Raw genomic sequence first — 18,019 nt, 5'->3', positions numbered from 1 at the left:
TGCCAAACCAGTATTTGTTCTCCTTTGGCTGTGACGTAAAACTTCTGTGTAAAGGTCGGCAAAACACGCATCTGAAAATCTTCTTCCGTTTACTGCTCTCGCCGATCTGTCCTGCTTTTCGATGCAGCCGCCGTATCGAGTAGCCACATGAAATGTGGCACACTAGATTTCTTGACCCTAAATCCTCAGTTTCGTGGCTTCATAGCTCAGTGGTTAGAGCACTGGTCTTGTAAACCAGTGGTCGTGAGTTCAATCCTCACTGGAGCCTCAGCTCCGCGGAACATTTTTACAGCAAAGGTAACCACTTTTCTTGGGTCGTCTGCTGTTGACAGCCTTCTTTTGACAAGAGTGGTTACTTCAAGGGTTGCCATAAAGTGTGCGTTCGTTAAAGTGACCTGCACATTAGCGAGAAAGTCACAGCAAATTCAGCACAAAAAATACATGCTTTGTTGATGGAGCTTTGGTGCGTGGACAGCTGCTAGGATTTTATTTTTCCCGTCAATTTCTCTTTGCATCATGAAATAGGGACAGAATTATCATACAGGCAACATTTGAGGAGCAAACGCTGACTACTTTTTCATGCACAAGGGCTCTATAGCTCAGTGGTAAGAGCACTGGTCTCGTAAACCAGGGGTCGCGAGTTCAACCCTCGCTGGAGCCTGTCCGCTGCTCCGTGGCACGGACACTGCCAAACCAGTATTTGTTCTCCTTTGGCTGTGACGTAAAACTTCTGTGTAAAGGTCGGCAAAACACGCATCTGAAAATCTTCTTCCGTTTACTGCTCTCGCCGATCTGTCCTGCTTTTCGATGCAGCCGCCGTATCGAGTAGCCACATGAAATGTGGCACACTAGATTTCTTGACCCTAAATCCTCAGTTTCGTGGCTTCATAGCTCAGTGGTTAGAGCACTGGTCTTGTAAACCAGTGGTTGTGAGTTCAATCCTCACTGGAGCCTCAGCTCCGCGGAACATTTTTACAGCAAAGGTAACCACTTTTCTTGGGTCGTCTGCTGTTGACAGCCTTCTTTTGACAAGAGTGGTTACTTCAAGGGTTGCCATAAAGTGTGCGTTCGTTAAAGTGACCTGCACATTAGCGAGAAAGTCACAGCAAATTCAGCACAAAAAATACATGCTTTGTTGATGGAGCTTTGGTGCGTGGACAGCTGCTAGGATTTTATTTTTCCCGTCAATTTCTCTTTGCATCATGAAATAGGGACAGAATTATCATACAGGCAACATTTGAGGAGCAAACGCTGACTACATTTTCATGCACAAGGGCTCTATAGCTCAGTGGTAAGAGCACTGGTCTCGTAAACCAGGGGTCGCGAGTTCAATCCTCGCTGGAGCCTGTCTGCTGGTCCGTGGCACGGACCCTGCCATACCATTATTTGTTCTCCTTTGGCTGTGACATAAAACTTCTGTGTAAAGGTCGGCAAAACACGCATCTGAAAATCTTCTTCCGTTTACTGCTCTCGCCGATCTGTCCTGCTTTTCGATGCAGCCGCCATATCGAGTAGCCACATGAAATGTGGCACACTAGATTTCTTGACCCTAAATCTTCAGTTTCGTGGCTTCATAGCTCAGTGGTTAGAGCACTGGTCTTGTAAACCAGGGGTCGTGAGTTCAATCCTCACTGGAGCCTCAGCTCCGCGGAACATTTTTACAGCAAAGGTAACCACTTTTCTTGGGTCGTCTGCTGTTGACAGCCTTCTTTTGACAAGAGTGGTTACTTCAAGGGTTGCCATAAAGTGTGCGTTCGTTAAAGTGACCTGCACATTAGCGAGAAAGTCACAGCAAATTCAGCACAAAAAATACATGCTTTGTTGATGGAGCTTTGGTGCGTGGACAGCTGCTAGGATTTTATTTTTCCCGTCAATTTCTCTTTGCATCATGAAATAGGGACAGAATTATCATACAGGCAACATTTGAGGAGCAAACGCTGACTACTTTTTCATGCACAAGGGCTCTATAGCTCAGTGGTAAGAGCACTGGTCTCGTAAACCAGGGGTCGCGAGTTCAATCCTCGCTGGAGCCTGTCTGCTGCTCCGTGGCACGGACAGTGCCAAACCATTATTTGCTCTCCTTTGGCTGTGACGTAAAACTTCTGTGTAAAGGTCGGCAAAACACGCATCTGAAAATCTTCTTCCGTTTACTGCTCTCGCCGATCTGTCCTGCTTTTCGATGCAGCCGCCATATCGAGTAGCCACATGAAATGTGGCACACTAGATTTCTTGACCCTAAATCTTCAGTTTCGTGGCTTCATAGCTCAGTGGTTAGAGCACTGGTCTTGTAAACCAGGGGTTGTGAGTTCAATCCTCACTGGAGCCTCAGCTCTGCGGAACATTTTTACAGCAAAGGTAACCACTTTTCTTGGGTCGTCTGCTGTTGACAGCCTTCTTTTGACAAGAGTGGTTACTTCAAGGGTTGCCATAAAGTGTGCGTTCGTTAAAGTGACCTGCACATTAGCGAGAAAGTCACAGCAAATTCAGCACAAAAAATACATGGTTTGTTGATGGAGCTTTGGTGCGTGGACAGCTGCTAGGATTTTATTTTTCCCGTCAATTTCTCTTTGCATCATAAAATAGGGACAGAATTATCATACAGGCAACATTTGAGGAGCAAACGCTGACTACATTTTCATGCACAAGGGCTCTATAGCTCAGTGGTAAGAGCACTGGTCTCGTAAACCAGGGGTCGCGAGTTCAATCCTCGCTGGAGCCTGTCTGCTGGTCCGTGGCACGGACCCTGCCATACCATTATTTGTTCTCCTTTGGCTGTGACATAAAACTTCTGTGTAAAGGTCGGCAAAACACGCATCTGAAAATCTTCTTCCGTTTACTGCTCTCGCCGATCTGTCCTGCTTTTCGATGCAGCCGCCATATCGAGTAGCCACATGAAATGTGGCACACTAGATTTCTTGACCCTAAATCTTCAGTTTCGTGGCTTCATAGCTCAGTGGTTAGAGCACTGGTCTTGTAAACCAGGGGTCGTGAGTTCAATCCTCACTGGAGCCTCAGCTCCGCGGAACATTTTTACAGCAAAGGTAACCACTTTTCTTGGGTCGTCTGCTGTTGACAGCCTTCTTTTGACAAGAGTGGTTACTTCAAGGGTTGCCATAAAGTGTGCGTTCGTTAAAGTGACCTGCACATTAGCGAGAAAGTCACAGCAAATTCAGCACAAAAAATACATGCTTTGTTGATGGAGCTTTGGTGCGTGGACAGCTGCTAGGATTTTATTTTTCCCGTCAATTTCTCTTTGCATCATGAAATAGGGACAGAATTATCATACAGGCAACATTTGAGGAGCAAACGCTGACTACTTTTTCATGCACAAGGGCTCTATAGCTCAGTGGTAAGAGCACTGGTCTCGTAAACCAGGGGTCGCGAGTTCAACCCTCGCTGGAGCCTGTCCGCTGCTCCGTGGCACGGACACTGCCAAACCAGTATTTGTTCTCCTTTGGCTGTGACGTAAAACTTCTGTGTAAAGGTCGGCAAAACACGCATCTGAAAATCTTCTTCCGTTTACTGCTCTCGCCGATCTGTCCTGCTTTTCGATGCAGCCGCCGTATCGAGTAGCCACATGAAATGTGGCACACTAGATTTCTTGACCCTAAATCCTCAGTTTCGTGGCTTCATAGCTCAGTGGTTAGAGCACTGGTCTTGTAAACCAGGGGTCGTGAGTTCAATCCTCACTGGAGCCTCAGCTCCGCGGAACATTTTTACAGCAAAGGTAACCACTTTTCTTGGGTCGTCTGCTGTTGACAGCCTTCTTTTGACAAGAGTGGTTACTTCAAGGGTTGCCATAAAGTGTGCGTTCGTTAAAGTGACCTGCACATTAGCGAGAAAGTCACAGCAAATTCAGCACAAAAAATACATGCTTTGTTGATGGAGCTTTGGTGCGTGGACAGCTGCTAGGATTTTATTTTTCCCGTCAATTTCTCTTTGCATCATGAAATAGGGACAGAATTATCATACAGGCAACATTTGAGGAGCAAACGCTGACTACTTTTTCATGCACAAGGGCTCTATAGCTCAGTGGTAAGAGCACTGGTCTCGTAAACCAGGGGTCGCGAGTTCAATCCTCGCTGGAGCCTGTCTGCTGCTCCGTGGCACGGACAGTGCCAAACCATTATTTGCTCTCCTTTGGCTGTGACGTAAAACTTCTGTGTAAAGGTCGGCAAAACACGCATCTGAAAATCTTCTTCCGTTTACTGCTCTCGCCGATCTGTCCTGCTTTTCGATGCAGCCGCCATATCGAGTAGCCACATGAAATGTGGCACACTAGATTTCTTGACCCTAAATCTTCAGTTTCGTGGCTTCATAGCTCAGTGGTTAGAGCACTGGTCTTGTAAACCAGGGGTCGTGAGTTCAATCCTCACTGGAGCCTCAGCTCTGCGGAACATTTTTACAGCAAAGGTAACCACTTTTCTTGGGTCGTCTGCTGTTGACAGCCTTCTTTTGACAAGAGTGGTTACTTCAAGGGTTGCCATAAAGTGTGCGTTCGTTAAAGTGACCTGCACATTAGCGAGAAAGTCACAGCAAATTCAGCACAAAAAATACATGGTTTGTTGATGGAGCTTTGGTGCGTGGACAGCTGCTAGGATTTTATTTTTCCCGTCAATTTCTCTTTGCATCATAAAATAGGGACAGAATTATCATACAGGCAACATTTGAGGAGCAAACGCTGACTACATTTTCATGCACAAGGGCTCTATAGCTCAGTGGTAAGAGCACTGGTCTCGTAAACCAGGGGTCGCGAGTTCAATCCTCGCTGGAGCCTGTCTGCTGGTCCGTGGCACGGACCCTGCCATACCATTATTTGTTCTCCTTTGGCTGTGACATAAAACTTCTGTGTAAAGGTCGGCAAAACACGCATCTGAAAATCTTCTTCCGTTTACTGCTCTCGCCGATCTGTCCTGCTTTTCGATGCAGCCGCCATATCGAGTAGCCACATGAAATGTGGCACACTAGATTTCTTGACCCTAAATCTTCAGTTTCGTGGCTTCATAGCTCAGTGGTTAGAGCACTGGTCTTGTAAACCAGGGGTCGTGAGTTCAATCCTCACTGGAGCCTCAGCTCCGCGGAACATTTTTACAGCAAAGGTAACCACTTTTCTTGGGTCGTCTGCTGTTGACAGCCTTCTTTTGACAAGAGTGGTTACTTCAAGGGTTGCCATAAAGTGTGCGTTCGTTAAAGTGACCTGCACATTAGCGAGAAAGTCACAGCAAATTCAGCACAAAAAATACATGCTTTGTTGATGGAGCTTTGGTGCGTGGACAGCTGCTAGGATTTTATTTTTCCCGTCAATTTCTCTTTGCATCATGAAATAGGGACAGAATTATCATACAGGCAACATTTGAGGAGCAAACGCTGACTACTTTTTCATGCACAAGGGCTCTATAGCTCAGTGGTAAGAGCACTGGTCTCGTAAACCAGGGGTCGCGAGTTCAACCCTCGCTGGAGCCTGTCCGCTGCTCCGTGGCACGGACACTGCCAAACCAGTATTTGTTCTCCTTTGGCTGTGACGTAAAACTTCTGTGTAAAGGTCGGCAAAACACGCATCTGAAAATCTTCTTCCGTTTACTGCTCTCGCCGATCTGTCCTGCTTTTCGATGCAGCCGCCGTATCGAGTAGCCACATGAAATGTGGCACACTAGATTTCTTGACCCTAAATCCTCAGTTCCGTGGCTTCATAGCTCAGTGGTTAGAGCACTGGTCTTGTAAACCAGGGGTCGTGAGTTCAATCCTCACTGGAGCCTCAGCTCCGCGGAACATTTTTACAGCAAAGGTAACCACTTTTCTTGGGTCGTCTGCTGTTGACAGCCTTCTTTTGACAAGAGTGGTTACTTCAAGGGTTGCCATAAAGTGTGCGTTCGTTAAAGTGACCTGCACATTAGCGAGAAAGTCACAGCAAATTCAGCACAAAAAATACATGCTTTGTTGATGGAGCTTTGGTGCGTGGACAGCTGCTAGGATTTTATTTTTCCCGTCAATTTCTCTTTGCATCATGAAATAGGGACAGAATTATCATACAGGCAACATTTGAGGAGCAAACGCTGACTACTTTTTCATGCACAAGGGCTCTATAGCTCAGTGGTAAGAGCACTGGTCTCGTAAACCAGGGGTCGCGAGTTCAATCCTCGCTGGAGCCTGTCTGCTGCTCCGTGGCACGGACAGTGCCAAACCATTATTTGCTCTCCTTTGGCTGTGACGTAAAACTTCTGTGTAAAGGTCGGCAAAACACGCATCTGAAAATCTTCTTCCGTTTACTGCTCTCGCCGATCTGTCCTGCTTTTCGATGCAGCCGCCATATCGAGTAGCCACATGAAATGTGGCACACTAGATTTCTTGACCCTAAATCTTCAGTTTCGTGGCTTCATAGCTCAGTGGTTAGAGCACTGGTCTTGTAAACCAGGGGTCGTGAGTTCAATCCTCACTGGAGCCTCAGCTCTGCGGAACATTTTTACAGCAAAGGTAACCACTTTTCTTGGGTCGTCTGCTGTTGACAGCCTTCTTTTGACAAGAGTGGTTACTTCAAGGGTTGCCATAAAGTGTGCGTTCGTTAAAGTGACCTGCACATTAGCGAGAAAGTCACAGCAAATTCAGCACAAAAAATACATGGTTTGTTGATGGAGCTTTGGTGCGTGGACAGCTGCTAGGATTTTATTTTTCCCGTCAATTTCTCTTTGCATCATAAAATAGGGACAGAATTATCATACAGGCAACATTTGAGGAGCAAACGCTGACTACATTTTCATGCACAAGGGCTCTATAGCTCAGTGGTAAGAGCACTGGTCTCGTAAACCAGGGGTCGCGAGTTCAATCCTCGCTGGAGCCTGTCTGCTGGTCCGTGGCACGGACCCTGCCATACCATTATTTGTTCTCCTTTGGCTGTGACATAAAACTTCTGTGTAAAGGTCGGCAAAACACGCATCTGAAAATCTTCTTCCGTTTACTGCTCTCGCCGATCTGTCCTGCTTTTCGATGCAGCCGCCATATCGAGTAGCCACATGAAATGTGGCACACTAGATTTCTTGACCCTAAATCTTCAGTTTCGTGGCTTCATAGCTCAGTGGTTAGAGCACTGGTCTTGTAAACCAGGGGTCGTGAGTTCAATCCTCACTGGAGCCTCAGCTCCGCGGAACATTTTTACAGCAAAGGTAACCACTTTTCTTGGGTCGTCTGCTGTTGACAGCCTTCTTTTGACAAGAGTGGTTACTTCAAGGGTTGCCATAAAGTGTGCGTTCGTTAAAGTGACCTGCACATTAGCGAGAAAGTCACAGCAAATTCAGCACAAAAAATACATGCTTTGTTGATGGAGCTTTGGTGCGTGGACAGCTGCTAGGATTTTATTTTTCCCGTCAATTTCTCTTTGCATCATGAAATAGGGACAGAATTATCATACAGGCAACATTTGAGGAGCAAACGCTGACTACTTTTTCATGCACAAGGGCTCTATAGCTCAGTGGTAAGAGCACTGGTCTCGTAAACCAGGGGTCGCGAGTTCAACCCTCGCTGGAGCCTGTCCGCTGCTCCGTGGCACGGACACTGCCAAACCAGTATTTGTTCTCCTTTGGCTGTGACGTAAAACTTCTGTGTAAAGGTCGGCAAAACACGCATCTGAAAATCTTCTTCCGTTTACTGCTCTCGCCGATCTGTCCTGCTTTTCGATGCAGCCGCCGTATCGAGTAGCCACATGAAATGTGGCACACTAGATTTCTTGACCCTAAATCCTCAGTTCCGTGGCTTCATAGCTCAGTGGTTAGAGCACTGGTCTTGTAAACCAGGGGTCGTGAGTTCAATCCTCACTGGAGCCTCAGCTCCGCGGAACATTTTTACAGCAAAGGTAACCACTTTTCTTGGGTCGTCTGCTGTTGACAGCCTTCTTTTGACAAGAGTGGTTACTTCAAGGGTTGCCATAAAGTGTGCGTTCGTTAAAGTGACCTGCACATTAGCGAGAAAGTCACAGCAAATTCAGCACAAAAAATACATGCTTTGTTGATGGAGCTTTGGTGCGTGGACAGCTGCTAGGATTTTATTTTTCCCGTCAATTTCTCTTTGCATCATGAAATAGGGACAGAATTATCATACAGGCAACATTTGAGGAGCAAACGCTGACTACTTTTTCATGCACAAGGGCTCTATAGCTCAGTGGTAAGAGCACTGGTCTCGTAAACCAGGGGTCGCGAGTTCAATCCTCGCTGGAGCCTGTCTGCTGCTCCGTGGCACGGACAGTGCCAAACCATTATTTGCTCTCCTTTGGCTGTGACGTAAAACTTCTGTGTAAAGGTCGGCAAAACACGCATCTGAAAATCTTCTTCCGTTTACTGCTCTCGCCGATCTGTCCTGCTTTTCGATGCAGCCGCCATATCGAGTAGCCACATGAAATGTGGCACACTAGATTTCTTGACCCTAAATCTTCAGTTTCGTGGCTTCATAGCTCAGTGGTTAGAGCACTGGTCTTGTAAACCAGGGGTCGTGAGTTCAATCCTCACTGGAGCCTCAGCTCTGCGGAACATTTTTACAGCAAAGGTAACCACTTTTCTTGGGTCGTCTGCTGTTGACAGCCTTCTTTTGACAAGAGTGGTTACTTCAAGGGTTGCCATAAAGTGTGCGTTCGTTAAAGTGACCTGCACATTAGCGAGAAAGTCACAGCAAATTCAGCACAAAAAATACATGGTTTGTTGATGGAGCTTTGGTGCGTGGACAGCTGCTAGGATTTTATTTTTCCCGTCAATTTCTCTTTGCATCATAAAATAGGGACAGAATTATCATACAGGCAACATTTGAGGAGCAAACGCTGACTACATTTTCATGCACAAGGGCTCTATAGCTCAGTGGTAAGAGCACTGGTCTCGTAAACCAGGGGTCGCGAGTTCAATCCTCGCTGGAGCCTGTCTGCTGGTCCGTGGCACGGACCCTGCCATACCATTATTTGTTCTCCTTTGGCTGTGACATAAAACTTCTGTGTAAAGGTCGGCAAAACACGCATCTGAAAATCTTCTTCCGTTTACTGCTCTCGCCGATCTGTCCTGCTTTTCGATGCAGCCGCCATATCGAGTAGCCACATGAAATGTGGCACACTAGATTTCTTGACCCTAAATCTTCAGTTTCGTGGCTTCATAGCTCAGTGGTTAGAGCACTGGTCTTGTAAACCAGGGGTCGTGAGTTCAATCCTCACTGGAGCCTCAGCTCCGCGGAACATTTTTACAGCAAAGGTAACCACTTTTCTTGGGTCGTCTGCTGTTGACAGCCTTCTTTTGACAAGAGTGGTTACTTCAAGGGTTGCCATAAAGTGTGCGTTCGTTAAAGTGACCTGCACATTAGCGAGAAAGTCACAGCAAATTCAGCACAAAAAATACATGCTTTGTTGATGGAGCTTTGGTGCGTGGACAGCTGCTAGGATTTTATTTTTCCCGTCAATTTCTCTTTGCATCATGAAATAGGGACAGAATTATCATACAGGCAACATTTGAGGAGCAAACGCTGACTACTTTTTCATGCACAAGGGCTCTATAGCTCAGTGGTAAGAGCACTGGTCTCGTAAACCAGGGGTCGCGAGTTCAACCCTCGCTGGAGCCTGTCTGCTGCTCCGTGGCACGGACACTGCCAAACTAGTATTTGTTCTCCTTTGGCTGTGACGTAAAACTTCTGTGTAAAGGTCGGCAAAACACGCATCTGAAAATCTTCTTCCGTTTACTGCTCTCGCCGATCTGTCCTGCTTTTCGATGCAGCCGCCGTATCGAGTAGCCACATGAAATGTGGCACACTAGATTTCTTGACCCTAAATCCTCAGTTTCGTGGCTTCATAGCTCAGTGGTTAGAGCACTGGTCTTGTAAACCAGGGGTCGTGAGTTCAATCCTCACTGGAGCCTCAGCTCCGCGGAACATTTTTACAGCAAAGGTAACCACTTTTCTTGGGTCGTCTGCTGTTGACAGCCTTCTTTTGACAAGAGTGGTTACTTCAAGGGTTGCCATAAAGTGTGCGTTCGTTAAAGTGACCTGCACATTAGCGAGAAAGTCACAGCAAATTCAGCACAAAAAATACATGCTTTGTTGATGGAGCTTTGGTGCGTGGACAGCTGCTAGGATTTTATTTTTCCCGTCAATTTCTCTTTGCATCATGAAATAGGGACAGAATTATCATACAGGCAACATTTGAGGAGCAAACGCTGACTACATTTTCATGCACAAGGGCTCTATAGCTCAGTGGTAAGAGCACTGGTCTCGTAAACCAGGGGTCGCGAGTTCAATCCTCGCTGGAGCCTGTCTGCTGGTCCGTGGCACGGACCCTGCCATACCATTATTTGTTCTCCTTTGGCTGTGACATAAAACTTCTGTGTAAAGGTCGGCAAAACACGCATCTGAAAATCTTCTTCCATTTACTGCTCTCGCCGATCTGTCCTGCTTTTCGATGCAGCCGCCGTATCGAGTAGCCACATGAAATGTGGCACACTAGATTTCTTGACCCTAAATCTTCAGTTTCGTGGCTTCATAGCTCAGTGGTTAGAGCACTGGTCTTGTAAACCAGGGGTCGTGAGTTCAATCCTCACTGGAGCCTCAGCTCCGCGGAACATTTTTACAGCAAAGGTAACCACTTTTCTTGGGTCGTCTGCTGTTGACAGCCTTCTTTTGACAAGAGTGGTTACTTCAAGGGTTGCCATAAAGTGTGCGTTCGTTAAAGTGACCTGCACATTAGCGAGAAAGTCACAGCAAATTCAGCACAAAAAATACATGCTTTGTTGATGGAGCTTTGGTGCGTGGACAGCTGCTAGGATTTTATTTTTCCCGTCAATTTCTCTTTGCATCATGAAATAGGGACAGAATTATCATACAGGCAACATTTGAGGAGCAAACGCTGACTACTTTTTCATGCACAAGGGCTCTATAGCTCAGTGGTAAGAGCACTGGTCTCGTAAACCAGGGGTCGCGAGTTCAATCCTCGCTGGAGCCTGTCTGCTGCTCCGTGGCACGGACAGTGCCAAACCATTATTTGCTCTCCTTTGGCTGTGACGTAAAACTTCTGTGTAAAGGTCGGCAAAACACGCATCTGAAAATCTTCTTCCGTTTACTGCTCTCGCCGATCTGTCCTGCTTTTCGATGCAGCCGCCATATCGAGTAGCCACATGAAATGTGGCACACTAGATTTCTTGACCCTAAATCTTCAGTTTCGTGGCTTCATAGCTCAGTGGTTAGAGCACTGGTCTTGTAAACCAGGGGTCGTGAGTTCAATCCTCACTGGAGCCTCAGCTCTGCGGAACATTTTTACAGCAAAGGTAACCACTTTTCTTGGGTCGTCTGCTGTTGACAGCCTTCTTTTGACAAGAGTGGTTACTTCAAGGGTTGCCATAAAGTGTGCGTTCGTTAAAGTGACCTGCACATTAGCGAGAAAGTCACAGCAAATTCAGCACAAAAAATACATGGTTTGTTGATGGAGCTTTGGTGCGTGGACAGCTGCTAGGATTTTATTTTTCCCGTCAATTTCTCTTTGCATCATAAAATAGGGACAGAATTATCATACAGGCAACATTTGAGGAGCAAACGCTGACTACATTTTCATGCACAAGGGCTCTATAGCTCAGTGGTAAGAGCACTGGTCTCGTAAACCAGGGGTCGCGAGTTCAATCCTCGCTGGAGCCTGTCTGCTGGTCCGTGGCACGGACCCTGCCATACCATTATTTGTTCTCCTTTGGCTGTGACATAAAACTTCTGTGTAAAGGTCGGCAAAACACGCATCTGAAAATCTTCTTCCGTTTACTGCTCTCGCCGATCTGTCCTGCTTTTCGATGCAGCCGCCATATCGAGTAGCCACATGAAATGTGGCACACTAGATTTCTTGACCCTAAATCTTCAGTTTCGTGGCTTCATAGCTCAGTGGTTAGAGCACTGGTCTTGTAAACCAGGGGTCGTGAGTTCAATCCTCACTGGAGCCTCAGCTCCGCGGAACATTTTTACAGCAAAGGTAACCACTTTTCTTGGGTCGTCTGCTGTTGACAGCCTTCTTTTGACAAGAGTGGTTACTTCAAGGGTTGCCATAAAGTGTGCGTTCGTTAAAGTGACCTGCACATTAGCGAGAAAGTCACAGCAAATTCAGCACAAAAAATACATGCTTTGTTGATGGAGCTTTGGTGCGTGGACAGCTGCTAGGATTTTATTTTTCCCGTCAATTTCTCTTTGCATCATGAAATAGGGACAGAATTATCATACAGGCAACATTTGAGGAGCAAACGCTGACTACTTTTTCATGCACAAGGGCTCTATAGCTCAGTGGTAAGAGCACTGGTCTCGTAAACCAGGGGTCGCGAGTTCAACCCTCGCTGGAGCCTGTCTGCTGCTCCGTGGCACGGACACTGCCAAACTAGTATTTGTTCTCCTTTGGCTGTGACGTAAAACTTCTGTGTAAAGGTCGGCAAAACACGCATCTGAAAATCTTCTTCCGTTTACTGCTCTCGCCGATCTGTCCTGCTTTTCGATGCAGCCGCCGTATCGAGTAGCCACATGAAATGTGGCACACTAGATTTCTTGACCCTAAATCCTCAGTTTCGTGGCTTCATAGCTCAGTGGTTAGAGCACTGGTCTTGTAAACCAGGGGTCGTGAGTTCAATCCTCACTGGAGCCTCAGCTCCGCGGAACATTTTTACAGCAAAGGTAACCACTTTTCTTGGGTCGTCTGCTGTTGACAGCCTTCTTTTGACAAGAGTGGTTACTTCAAGGGTTGCCATAAAGTGTGCGTTCGTTAAAGTGACCTGCACATTAGCGAGAAAGTCACAGCAAATTCAGCACAAAAAATACATGCTTTGTTGATGGAGCTTTGGTGCGTGGACAGCTGCTAGGATTTTATTTTTCCCGTCAATTTCTCTTTGCATCATGAAATAGGGACAGAATTATCATACAGGCAACATTTGAGGAGCAAACGCTGACTACATTTTCATGCACAAGGGCTCTATAGCTCAGTGGTAAGAGCACTGGTCTCGTAAACCAGGGGTCGCGAGTTCAATCCTCGCTGGAGCCTGTCTGCTGGTCCGTGGCACGGACCCTGCCATACCATTATTTGTTCTCCTTTGGCTGTGACATAAAACTTCTGTGTAAAGGTCGGCAAAACACGCATCTGAAAATCTTCTTCCATTTACTGCTCTCGCCGATCTGTCCTGCTTTTCGATGCAGCCGCCGTATCGAGTAGCCACATGAAATGTGGCACACTAGATTTCTTGACCCTAAATCTTCAGTTTCGTGGCTTCATAGCTCAGTGGTTAGAGCACTGGTCTTGTAAACCAGGGGTCGTGAGTTCAATCCTCACTGGAGCCTCAGCTCCGCGGAACATTTTTACAGCAAAGGTAACCACTTTTCTTGGGTCGTCTGCTGTTGACAGCCTTCTTTTGACAAGAGTGGTTACTTCAAGGGTTGCCATAAAGTGTGCGTTCGTTAAAGTGACCTGCACATTAGCGAGAAAGTCACAGCAAATTCAGCACAAAAAATACATGCTTTGTTGATGGAGCTTTGGTGCGTGGACAGCTGCTAGGATTTTATTTTTCCCGTCAATTTCTCTTTGCATCATGAAATAGGGACAGAATTATCATACAGGCAACATTTGAGGAGCAAACGCTGACTACTTTTTCATGCACAAGGGCTCAATAGCTCAGTGGTAAGAGCACTGGTCTCGTAAACCAGGGGTCGCGAGTTCAACCCTCGCTGGAGCCTGTCCGCTGCTCCGTGGCACGGACACTGCCAAACCAGTATTTGTTCTCCTTTGGCTGTGACGTAAAACTTCTGTGTAAAGGTCGGCAAAACACGCATCTGAAAATCTTCTTCCGTTTACTGCTCTCGCCGATCTGTCCTGCTTTTCGATGCAGCCGCCGTATCGAGTAGCCACATGAAATGTGGCACACTAGATTTCTTGACCCTAAATCCTCAGTTTCGTGGCTTCATAGCTCAGTGGTTAGAGCACTGGTCTTGTAAACCAGGGGTCGTGAGTTCAATCCTCACTGGAGCCTCAGCTCCGCGGAACATTTTTACAGCAAAGGTAACCACTTTTCTTGGGTCGTCTGCTGTTGACAGCCTTCTTTTGACAAGAGTGGTTACTTCAAGGGTTGCCATAAAGTGTGCGTTCGTTAAAGTGACCTGCACATTAGCGAGAAAGTCACAGCAAATTCAGCACAAAAAATACATGCTTTGTTGATGGAGCTTTGGTGCGTGGACAGCTGCTAGGATTTTATTTTTCCCGTCAATTTCTCTTTGCATCATGAAATAGGGACAGAATTATCATACAGGCAACATTTGAGGAGCAAACGCTGACTACTTTTTCATGCACAAGGGCTCTATAGCTCAGTGGTAAGAGCACTGGTCTCGTAAACCAGGGGTCGCGAGTTCAATCCTCGCTGGAGCCTGTCTGCTGCTCCGTGGCACGGACAGTGCCAAACCATTATTTGCTCTCCTTTGGCTGTGACGTAAAACTTCTGTGTAAAGGTCGGCAAAACACGCATCTGAAAATCTTCTTCCGTTTACTGCTCTCGCCGATCTGTCCTGCTTTTCGATGCAGCCGCCATATCGAGTAGCCACATGAAATGTGGCACACTAGATTTCTTGACCCTAAATCTTCAGTTTCGTGGCTTCATAGCTCAGTGGTTAGAGCACTGGTCTTGTAAACCAGGGGTCGTGAGTTCAATCCTCACTGGAGCCTCAGCTCTGCGGAACATTTTTACAGCAAAGGTAACCACTTTTCTTGGGTCGTCTGCTGTTGACAGCCTTCTTTTGACAAGAGTGGTTACTTCAAGGGTTGCCATAAAGTGTGCGTTCGTTAAAGTGACCTGCACATTAGCGAGAAAGTCACAGCAAATTCAGCACAAAAAATACATGGTTTGTTGATGGAGCTTTGGTGCGTGGACAGCTGCTAGGATTTTATTTTTCCCGTCAATTTCTCTTTGCATCATAAAATAGGGACAGAATTATCATACAGGCAACATTTGAGGAGCAAACGCTGACTACATTTTCATGCACAAGGGCTCTATAGCTCAGTGGTAAGAGCACTGGTCTCGTAAACCAGGGGTCGCGAGTTCAATCCTCGCTGGAGCCTGTCTGCTGGTCCGTGGCACGGACCCTGCCATACCATTATTTGTTCTCCTTTGGCTGTGACATAAAACTTCTGTGTAAAGGTCGGCAAAACACGCATCTGAAAATCTTCTTCCGTTTACTGCTCTCGCCGATCTGTCCTGCTTTTCGATGCAGCCGCCATATCGAGTAGCCACATGAAATGTGGCACACTAGATTTCTTGACCCTAAATCTTCAGTTTCGTGGCTTCATAGCTCAGTGGTTAGAGCACTGGTCTTGTAAACCAGGGGTCGTGAGTTCAATCCTCACTGGAGCCTCAGCTCCGCGGAACATTTTTACAGCAAAGGTAACCACTTTTCTTGGGTCGTCTGCTGTTGACAGCCTTCTTTTGACAAGAGTGGTTACTTCAAGGGTTGCCATAAAGTGTGCGTTCGTTAAAGTGACCTGCACATTAGCGAGAAAGTCACAGCAAATTCAGCACAAAAAATACATGCTTTGTTGATGGAGCTTTGGTGCGTGGACAGCTGCTAGGATTTTATTTTTCCCGTCAATTTCTCTTTGCATCATGAAATAGGGACAGAATTATCATACAGGCAACATTTGAGGAGCAAACGCTGACTACTTTTTCATGCACAAGGGCTCTATAGCTCAGTGGTAAGAGCACTGGTCTCGTAAACCAGGGGTCGCGAGTTCAACCCTCGCTGGAGCCTGTCCGCTGCTCCGTGGCACGGACACTGCCAAACTAGTATTTGTTCTCCTTTGGCTGTGACGTAAAACTTCTGTGTAAAGGTCGGCAAAACACGCATCTGAAAATCTTCTTCCGTTTACTGCTCTCGCCGATCTGTCCTGCTTTTCGATGCAGCCGCCGTATCGAGTAGCCACATGAAATGTGGCACACTAGATTTCTTGACCCTAAATCCTCAGTTTCGTGGCTTCATAGCTCAGTGGTTAGAGCACTGGTCTTGTAAACCAGGGGTCGTGAGTTCAATCCTCACTGGAGCCTCAGCTCCGCGGAACATTTTTACAGCAAAGGTAACCACTTTTCTTGGGTCGTCTGCTGTTGACAGCCTTCTTTTGACAAGAGTGGTTACTTCAAGGGTTGCCATAAAGTGTGCGTTCGTTAAAGTGACCTGCACATTAGCGAGAAAGTCACAGCAAATTCAGCACAAAAAATACATGCTTTGTTGATGGAGCTTTGGTGCGTGGACAGCTGCTAGGATTTTATTTTTCCCGTCAATTTCTCTTTGCATCATGAAATAGGGACAGAATTATCATACAGGCAACATTTGAGGAGCAAACGCTGACTACATTTTCATGCACAAGGGCTCTATAGCTCAGTGGTAAGAGCACTGGTCTCGTAAACCAGGGGTCGCGAGTTCAATCCTCGCTGGAGCCTGTCTGCTGGTCCGTGGCACGGACCCTGCCATACCATTATTTGTTCTCCTTTGGCTGTGACATAAAACTTCTGTGTAAAGGTCGGCAAAACACGCATCTGAAAATCTTCTTCCGTTTACTGCTCTCGCCGATCTGTCCTGCTTTTCGATGCAGCCGCCGTATCGAGTAGCCACATGAAATGTGGCACACTAGATTTCTTGACCCTAAATCTTCAGTTTCGTGGCTTCATAGCTCAGTGGTTAGAGCACTGGTCTTGTAAACCAGGGGTCGTGAGTTCAATCCTCACTGGAGCCTCAGCTCCGCGGAACATTTTTACAGCAAAGGTAACCACTTTTCTTGGGTCGTCTGCTGTTGACAGCCTTCTTTTGACAAGAGTGGTTACTTCAAGGGTTGCCATAAAGTGTGCGTTCGTTAAAGTGACCTGCACATTAGCGAGAAAGTCACAGCAAATTCAGCACAAAAAATACATGCTTTGTTGATGGAGCTTTGGTGCGTGGACAGCTGCTAGGATTTTATTTTTCCCGTCAATTTCTCTTTGCATCATGAAATAGGGACAGAATTATCATACAGGCAACATTTGAGGAGCAAACGCTGACTACTTTTTCATGCACAAGGGCTCAATAGCTCAGTGGTAAGAGCACTGGTCTCGTAAACCAGGGGTCGCGAGTTCAACCCTCGCTGGAGCCTGTCCGCTGCTCCGTGGCACGGACACTGCCAAACCAGTATTTGTTCTCCTTTGGCTGTGACGTAAAACTTCTGTGTAAAGGTCGGCAAAACACGCATCTGAAAATCTTCTTCCGTTTACTGCTCTCGCCGATCTGTCCTGCTTTTCGATGCAGCCGCCGTATCGAGTAGCCACATGAAATGTGGCACACTAGATTTCTTGACCCTAAATCTTCAGTTTCGTGGCTTCATAGCTCAGTGGTTAGAGCACTGGTCTTGTAAACCAGGGGTCGTGAGTTCAATCCTCACTGGAGCCTCAGCTCCGCGGAACATTTTTACAGCAAAGGTAACCACTTTTCTTGGGTCGTCTGCTGTTGACAGCCTTCTTTTGACAAGAGTGGTTACTTCAAGGGTTGCCATAAAGTGTGCGTTCGTTAAAGTGACCTGCACATTAGCGAGAAAGTCACAGCAAATTCAGCACAAAAAATACATGCTTTGTTGATGGAGCTTTGGTGCGTGGACAGCTGCTAGGATTTTATTTTTCCCGTCAATTTCTCTTTGCATCATGAAATAGGGACAGAATTATCATACAGGCAACATTTGAGGAGCAAACGCTGACTACTTTTTCATGCACAAGGGCTCAATAGCTCAGTGGTAAGAGCACTGGTCTCGTAAACCAGGGGTCGCGAGTTCAACCCTCGCTGGAGCCTGTCCGCTGCTCCGTGGCACGGACACTGCCAAACCAGTATTTGTTCTCCTTTGGCTGTGACGTAAAACTTCTGTGTAAAGGTCGGCAAAACACGCATCTGAAAATCTTCTTCCGTTTACTGCTCTCGCCGATCTGTCCTGCTTTTCGATGCAGCCGCCGTATCGAGTAGCCACATGAAATGTGGCACACTAGATTTCTTGACCCTAAAT

The 18,019-nt window shown here is 46.7% G+C and overlaps 52 non-coding genes across 52 annotated transcripts; all 52 read left to right on the top strand.

Annotated features, from left to right (window-relative positions):
* Positions 1-195: 195 nt before the first annotated feature.
* Positions 196-268, top strand: trnat-ugu. The gene has a single exon. It is a non-coding gene; the product is annotated as a tRNA-Thr (tRNA).
* A 320-nt stretch (positions 269-588) lies between these two features.
* Positions 589-661, top strand: trnat-cgu. Its single transcript has one exon. It is a non-coding gene; the product is annotated as a tRNA-Thr (tRNA).
* Positions 662-881: 220 nt separating this feature from the next.
* trnat-ugu lies at positions 882-954 on the top strand. The gene has a single exon. It is a non-coding gene; the product is annotated as a tRNA-Thr (tRNA).
* A 320-nt stretch (positions 955-1,274) lies between these two features.
* On the top strand, positions 1,275-1,347 carry trnat-cgu. The gene has a single exon. It is a non-coding gene; the product is annotated as a tRNA-Thr (tRNA).
* A 220-nt stretch (positions 1,348-1,567) lies between these two features.
* Positions 1,568-1,640, top strand: trnat-ugu. Its single transcript has one exon. It is a non-coding gene; the product is annotated as a tRNA-Thr (tRNA).
* Positions 1,641-1,960: 320 nt separating this feature from the next.
* Positions 1,961-2,033, top strand: trnat-cgu. The gene has a single exon. It is a non-coding gene; the product is annotated as a tRNA-Thr (tRNA).
* Positions 2,034-2,253: 220 nt separating this feature from the next.
* On the top strand, positions 2,254-2,326 carry trnat-ugu. Its single transcript has one exon. It is a non-coding gene; the product is annotated as a tRNA-Thr (tRNA).
* A 320-nt stretch (positions 2,327-2,646) lies between these two features.
* On the top strand, positions 2,647-2,719 carry trnat-cgu. The gene has a single exon. It is a non-coding gene; the product is annotated as a tRNA-Thr (tRNA).
* A 220-nt stretch (positions 2,720-2,939) lies between these two features.
* On the top strand, positions 2,940-3,012 carry trnat-ugu. Its single transcript has one exon. It is a non-coding gene; the product is annotated as a tRNA-Thr (tRNA).
* Positions 3,013-3,332: 320 nt separating this feature from the next.
* Positions 3,333-3,405, top strand: trnat-cgu. The gene has a single exon. It is a non-coding gene; the product is annotated as a tRNA-Thr (tRNA).
* Positions 3,406-3,625: 220 nt separating this feature from the next.
* On the top strand, positions 3,626-3,698 carry trnat-ugu. The gene has a single exon. It is a non-coding gene; the product is annotated as a tRNA-Thr (tRNA).
* Positions 3,699-4,018: 320 nt separating this feature from the next.
* Positions 4,019-4,091, top strand: trnat-cgu. Its single transcript has one exon. It is a non-coding gene; the product is annotated as a tRNA-Thr (tRNA).
* Positions 4,092-4,311: 220 nt separating this feature from the next.
* Positions 4,312-4,384, top strand: trnat-ugu. The gene has a single exon. It is a non-coding gene; the product is annotated as a tRNA-Thr (tRNA).
* A 320-nt stretch (positions 4,385-4,704) lies between these two features.
* Positions 4,705-4,777, top strand: trnat-cgu. The gene has a single exon. It is a non-coding gene; the product is annotated as a tRNA-Thr (tRNA).
* A 220-nt stretch (positions 4,778-4,997) lies between these two features.
* Positions 4,998-5,070, top strand: trnat-ugu. The gene has a single exon. It is a non-coding gene; the product is annotated as a tRNA-Thr (tRNA).
* A 320-nt stretch (positions 5,071-5,390) lies between these two features.
* trnat-cgu lies at positions 5,391-5,463 on the top strand. Its single transcript has one exon. It is a non-coding gene; the product is annotated as a tRNA-Thr (tRNA).
* Positions 5,464-5,683: 220 nt separating this feature from the next.
* trnat-ugu lies at positions 5,684-5,756 on the top strand. The gene has a single exon. It is a non-coding gene; the product is annotated as a tRNA-Thr (tRNA).
* A 320-nt stretch (positions 5,757-6,076) lies between these two features.
* trnat-cgu lies at positions 6,077-6,149 on the top strand. Its single transcript has one exon. It is a non-coding gene; the product is annotated as a tRNA-Thr (tRNA).
* Positions 6,150-6,369: 220 nt separating this feature from the next.
* On the top strand, positions 6,370-6,442 carry trnat-ugu. Its single transcript has one exon. It is a non-coding gene; the product is annotated as a tRNA-Thr (tRNA).
* A 320-nt stretch (positions 6,443-6,762) lies between these two features.
* Positions 6,763-6,835, top strand: trnat-cgu. Its single transcript has one exon. It is a non-coding gene; the product is annotated as a tRNA-Thr (tRNA).
* Positions 6,836-7,055: 220 nt separating this feature from the next.
* trnat-ugu lies at positions 7,056-7,128 on the top strand. Its single transcript has one exon. It is a non-coding gene; the product is annotated as a tRNA-Thr (tRNA).
* Positions 7,129-7,448: 320 nt separating this feature from the next.
* Positions 7,449-7,521, top strand: trnat-cgu. The gene has a single exon. It is a non-coding gene; the product is annotated as a tRNA-Thr (tRNA).
* Positions 7,522-7,741: 220 nt separating this feature from the next.
* trnat-ugu lies at positions 7,742-7,814 on the top strand. The gene has a single exon. It is a non-coding gene; the product is annotated as a tRNA-Thr (tRNA).
* A 320-nt stretch (positions 7,815-8,134) lies between these two features.
* trnat-cgu lies at positions 8,135-8,207 on the top strand. The gene has a single exon. It is a non-coding gene; the product is annotated as a tRNA-Thr (tRNA).
* A 220-nt stretch (positions 8,208-8,427) lies between these two features.
* Positions 8,428-8,500, top strand: trnat-ugu. The gene has a single exon. It is a non-coding gene; the product is annotated as a tRNA-Thr (tRNA).
* Positions 8,501-8,820: 320 nt separating this feature from the next.
* trnat-cgu lies at positions 8,821-8,893 on the top strand. Its single transcript has one exon. It is a non-coding gene; the product is annotated as a tRNA-Thr (tRNA).
* Positions 8,894-9,113: 220 nt separating this feature from the next.
* trnat-ugu lies at positions 9,114-9,186 on the top strand. Its single transcript has one exon. It is a non-coding gene; the product is annotated as a tRNA-Thr (tRNA).
* A 320-nt stretch (positions 9,187-9,506) lies between these two features.
* Positions 9,507-9,579, top strand: trnat-cgu. Its single transcript has one exon. It is a non-coding gene; the product is annotated as a tRNA-Thr (tRNA).
* Positions 9,580-9,799: 220 nt separating this feature from the next.
* trnat-ugu lies at positions 9,800-9,872 on the top strand. The gene has a single exon. It is a non-coding gene; the product is annotated as a tRNA-Thr (tRNA).
* Positions 9,873-10,192: 320 nt separating this feature from the next.
* Positions 10,193-10,265, top strand: trnat-cgu. Its single transcript has one exon. It is a non-coding gene; the product is annotated as a tRNA-Thr (tRNA).
* Positions 10,266-10,485: 220 nt separating this feature from the next.
* On the top strand, positions 10,486-10,558 carry trnat-ugu. Its single transcript has one exon. It is a non-coding gene; the product is annotated as a tRNA-Thr (tRNA).
* A 320-nt stretch (positions 10,559-10,878) lies between these two features.
* Positions 10,879-10,951, top strand: trnat-cgu. The gene has a single exon. It is a non-coding gene; the product is annotated as a tRNA-Thr (tRNA).
* Positions 10,952-11,171: 220 nt separating this feature from the next.
* On the top strand, positions 11,172-11,244 carry trnat-ugu. The gene has a single exon. It is a non-coding gene; the product is annotated as a tRNA-Thr (tRNA).
* Positions 11,245-11,564: 320 nt separating this feature from the next.
* On the top strand, positions 11,565-11,637 carry trnat-cgu. Its single transcript has one exon. It is a non-coding gene; the product is annotated as a tRNA-Thr (tRNA).
* Positions 11,638-11,857: 220 nt separating this feature from the next.
* Positions 11,858-11,930, top strand: trnat-ugu. Its single transcript has one exon. It is a non-coding gene; the product is annotated as a tRNA-Thr (tRNA).
* A 320-nt stretch (positions 11,931-12,250) lies between these two features.
* On the top strand, positions 12,251-12,323 carry trnat-cgu. The gene has a single exon. It is a non-coding gene; the product is annotated as a tRNA-Thr (tRNA).
* A 220-nt stretch (positions 12,324-12,543) lies between these two features.
* trnat-ugu lies at positions 12,544-12,616 on the top strand. Its single transcript has one exon. It is a non-coding gene; the product is annotated as a tRNA-Thr (tRNA).
* Positions 12,617-12,936: 320 nt separating this feature from the next.
* Positions 12,937-13,009, top strand: trnat-cgu. Its single transcript has one exon. It is a non-coding gene; the product is annotated as a tRNA-Thr (tRNA).
* Positions 13,010-13,229: 220 nt separating this feature from the next.
* On the top strand, positions 13,230-13,302 carry trnat-ugu. The gene has a single exon. It is a non-coding gene; the product is annotated as a tRNA-Thr (tRNA).
* A 320-nt stretch (positions 13,303-13,622) lies between these two features.
* On the top strand, positions 13,623-13,695 carry trnat-cgu. The gene has a single exon. It is a non-coding gene; the product is annotated as a tRNA-Thr (tRNA).
* Positions 13,696-13,915: 220 nt separating this feature from the next.
* Positions 13,916-13,988, top strand: trnat-ugu. The gene has a single exon. It is a non-coding gene; the product is annotated as a tRNA-Thr (tRNA).
* Positions 13,989-14,308: 320 nt separating this feature from the next.
* On the top strand, positions 14,309-14,381 carry trnat-cgu. The gene has a single exon. It is a non-coding gene; the product is annotated as a tRNA-Thr (tRNA).
* A 220-nt stretch (positions 14,382-14,601) lies between these two features.
* Positions 14,602-14,674, top strand: trnat-ugu. The gene has a single exon. It is a non-coding gene; the product is annotated as a tRNA-Thr (tRNA).
* A 320-nt stretch (positions 14,675-14,994) lies between these two features.
* Positions 14,995-15,067, top strand: trnat-cgu. Its single transcript has one exon. It is a non-coding gene; the product is annotated as a tRNA-Thr (tRNA).
* Positions 15,068-15,287: 220 nt separating this feature from the next.
* On the top strand, positions 15,288-15,360 carry trnat-ugu. The gene has a single exon. It is a non-coding gene; the product is annotated as a tRNA-Thr (tRNA).
* A 320-nt stretch (positions 15,361-15,680) lies between these two features.
* On the top strand, positions 15,681-15,753 carry trnat-cgu. The gene has a single exon. It is a non-coding gene; the product is annotated as a tRNA-Thr (tRNA).
* A 220-nt stretch (positions 15,754-15,973) lies between these two features.
* trnat-ugu lies at positions 15,974-16,046 on the top strand. Its single transcript has one exon. It is a non-coding gene; the product is annotated as a tRNA-Thr (tRNA).
* A 320-nt stretch (positions 16,047-16,366) lies between these two features.
* Positions 16,367-16,439, top strand: trnat-cgu. Its single transcript has one exon. It is a non-coding gene; the product is annotated as a tRNA-Thr (tRNA).
* Positions 16,440-16,659: 220 nt separating this feature from the next.
* Positions 16,660-16,732, top strand: trnat-ugu. The gene has a single exon. It is a non-coding gene; the product is annotated as a tRNA-Thr (tRNA).
* Positions 16,733-17,052: 320 nt separating this feature from the next.
* trnat-cgu lies at positions 17,053-17,125 on the top strand. The gene has a single exon. It is a non-coding gene; the product is annotated as a tRNA-Thr (tRNA).
* A 220-nt stretch (positions 17,126-17,345) lies between these two features.
* Positions 17,346-17,418, top strand: trnat-ugu. Its single transcript has one exon. It is a non-coding gene; the product is annotated as a tRNA-Thr (tRNA).
* Positions 17,419-17,738: 320 nt separating this feature from the next.
* On the top strand, positions 17,739-17,811 carry trnat-cgu. Its single transcript has one exon. It is a non-coding gene; the product is annotated as a tRNA-Thr (tRNA).
* Positions 17,812-18,019: the final 208 nt, after the last annotated feature.

Source organism: Alosa sapidissima, chromosome 8 (assembly GCF_018492685.1).
Source record: "Alosa sapidissima isolate fAloSap1 chromosome 8, fAloSap1.pri, whole genome shotgun sequence".
In the NCBI taxonomy this organism is placed as follows: Eukaryota; Metazoa; Chordata; class Actinopteri; order Clupeiformes; family Clupeidae; genus Alosa; species Alosa sapidissima.
Note: the sequence above shows the minus strand (reverse complement) of the source record. Positions and strands in the feature narration are given on the sequence as shown.